This window comes from Diaphorina citri, unplaced genomic scaffold, assembly GCF_000475195.1.
Source record: "Diaphorina citri unplaced genomic scaffold, Diaci psyllid genome assembly version 1.1 scaffold1886, whole genome shotgun sequence".
Taxonomy (NCBI): domain Eukaryota; kingdom Metazoa; phylum Arthropoda; class Insecta; order Hemiptera; family Psyllidae; genus Diaphorina; species Diaphorina citri.
This window is the reverse complement of record NW_007379312.1, coordinates 55,724-59,256: the sequence shown is the minus strand read 5'-3', so window position 1 is coordinate 59,256 and position 3,533 is coordinate 55,724.

Sequence of the window (3,533 nt, the reverse complement as noted above, 5' to 3'; positions counted from 1 at the left end):
GGAGTGAAAAAATTTGAAACAAAAAAGTAACGGCTCCTTAAAGACGAATTTTAATTTGCGAGTTCGGTGAATAAAAAAGTTTCGTTCTTTTCTTTTGATTGTTTTGCTGAATTAATTTTCTTTTTTCTGCTATTTAGAAATAATAATTTGGTGTACTTTATTATTAGTTTTGTTTCACTTGCGGCGTGTACTTTTTTTCGTTTTTGCCTGATTTATAGCATGATGCCATGTAACTCAGGTAGGACAATTAGCTCTTACATTTGAAATAGCATATATGATTGTAATAGTTGGATGAAAAGTAGTGGGTAGCTTGAAATTTTATTTGATTGTTTTGATGTTTACCAAAAATCCTAAAATATTAACAAGACCCACAATGTACATAATGTAGTTATACTTGGATAGTACCTAGATATTCAATGTTGTATCAGCAGACATAGTGAGGATCACTTGAAGTTTGTTCTTTTGAGCATAACCGGGATCAATGGTGCTCAGAGAGGTTATTTTGCAAAAGATTTGCACACCTGAAGTGTCAACAAATAATCTAACGACCCCTCACAGTGGAGTTGTGATTAGCGAGGTAAACATCGAATCTAAAGATCAGTGGTTCGAATCCAAGATATAAAATTTATCGAAGTGTAGTGGGGAAAGCCATTTATGACAAGCATTTAAGTATTTCTATTAAAATTCTAACAATCTAACGAATCGAGCATGTGTTTCATAAATTTGAATTAAAAAACCCTTTGTTATTGTTATTCCTCTATCTCACATGATTTTATAATGTATTAATAAGGAGAAACGTGATGATTAATCACCTGTATTAAGGAGATAAAATTCCTTGCCCAGCGCGCACATTGTTAATTTCCAACCATTGTTATCAGAGTTTTAGCAAGTTTGAATCATTTGAAAAATTTACTAGTAATTAGTCCGATACCGGACTCGTGTCCTAATTTGCAAGAATTGTTGTCTTATTGTATAAGCCCTAATTCAGAGAAAGTCTGTAGTCTTACCTACATGTGTTTACCAAAAATCCTAAAATATTAACAAGACCCACAATGTACATAATTTAGTTATACTTGGATAGTACCTAGATATTCAATGTTGTATCAGCAGACATAGTGAGGATCGCTAGAATTTTGTTCTTTTGAGCATAACCGGGATCAATGGTGCTCTGAGAGGTTATTTTGCAAAAGATTTGCACACCTGATGTGTCAACAAATAATCTAACGACCCCTCACAGTGGAGTTGTGATTAGCGAGGTCAACGTCGAATCTAAAGATCAGTGGTTCGAATCCAAGATATAAAATTTATCGAGGTGTAGTGGGGAAAGCCATTTATGACAAGCATTTAAGTATTTCTATTAAAATTCTAACAATCTAACGAATCGAGCATGTGTTTCATAAATTTTAATTAATAAACCCTTTGTTATTGTTATTCCTCTATCTCACATGATTTTATAATATATTAATAAGGAGAAACGTGATGATTAATCACCTGTATTAAGGAGATAAAATTCCTTGCCCAGCGCGCACATTGTAAATTTCCAACCATTGTTATCAGAGTTTTAGCAAGTTTGAATCATTTGAAAAAGTTACTAGTAATTAGTCTGATACCGGACTCGTGTCCTAATTTGCAAGAATTGTTGTCTTATTGTATAAGCCCTAATTCAGAGAAAGTCTGTAGTCTTACCTACATGTTAGACCAAAACAATTGGCCTGAATTACATATCATATTTGGCCTGTATAACATCGAGGTGGAGAAGTGAGGGGTCGCATGTGATTAGAATACCATGAGTATTAGCCCCTCTCTTGATCAACCTTTAAGAGCAAGGTTTACGCTACCATGTGTTAAGGCACATGTAGACTACGGAAGATTGATGAACTCATTTCATTCGAAGTTGTAAACGATTTTGTAGTCACGCGATCTTCAGAACGGATGAGCCGATTTTAATGAAACTAGTAATTAGTCCGATACCGGACTCGTGTCCTAATTTACAATACGTAATTGTTGTCTTATTGTATAAGCCCTAATTCAGAGAAAGTCTGTAGTCTTACCTACATGTTAAACCAAAACAATTGGCCTGAATTACATATCATATTTGGCCTGTATAACATCAAGGTGGAGAAGTGAAGGGTCGCATGTGATTAGAATACCATGAGTATTAGCCCCTCTCTTGATCAACCTCTAATAGCAAGGTCTACCATGTGTTAAGGCACGTGTAGACTGTGGAAGATTGATGAACTCATTTCATTCGAAGTTGTAAACGATTTTGTAGTCACGCGATCTTCAGAACGGATGAGCCGATTTTAATGAAATTGAAGATTGGCCTGATAGATAGGTACATAAATTTTTTCGAAAGTACGTAGGACGCAGGGGTGAAAATCCCCGTTATAATTTGAATGACTGACAATTCTTACAAATGAGTTTTGTTTGGGAGGTCATGAGGGTTATAGACATATGGACATCAAAATGTAAACCTACGTCATATAAAAATTGTTAGATTATTACACCAAGTAGGTAGGTAGGTAGGTGAATATAAACAAAATAAACCGTATAAAATTAGAAATACATGGGTAGGTATTTCTAGGAATTTTTGGAGTACGCTCATTTCCACCAAAATGTAACAATTTGCACCCATTCTAGGAATAGTGGAAAAACAGACACATCCACCAAAATGAGATGAGACTTGTGGTTCGGTAAGCCAACGTTTTTCTAGTTAATACATAGTTGAATTGCCTATGCTTACACGCAGGTAGATTAATGTTCAGACATTGTCTGTGTCTAAAACTATTTCCTCTGTTATTTCCTTAAAAGTTACATGTCTTTAAAGTAACATGTCAAGACAGCCAGGTTAGCGAATGAAATTCTTCACAGGAGACTCAAAGGAAAGGGAAGAGCAAGAATGTGTTGGGAAAACAAGATAAATATCCTGAGGACTCTTTTATTTATTTTCTTTAATTTAATTATTACGTTAACGTTAACCTCTTCGTGTCAGCATTTTTCACCAATAAGGGTGAGATAGTGGAAACTGTTCACCGTTTGAAACAAGGGGGACAGGAGAGGATCCTGAGATAGTAAAATAAATGTTCGACACTTTTAATATTTCGGGGGCTGGAGGAGAAAAATGTGGGACAATTGATGAACACATTGTATAAAGTACTTGACTTTGAAAATATATTTTGTTAAAGAAAACCTACAGAGGATCAACAAAGACTATTAGAATTATCATTGTAATTTGAACACCAGATTTGACCAGACATTCTAGTATTTTAATATGTCTCCGGCGGGCTGGAGGGAGAAAAGATGTGACGGCGTCAGGAGATATCACATTATTGAATGAATCAACAAATACATGTCAGTATAATAAGAGGACTTGACTTGAAAAGTATCCTAAAAAAACTCAGTTATTATTTTGTAAAGAAAACCTACAGAGGATCAACAAAGACATAGAGTTGATTATTCCATTGTAATCGATTGAACACCAGATTTGACTACGGCACTATGCTTCCTAGCTCGCTCTATCTACGTGCGAGACT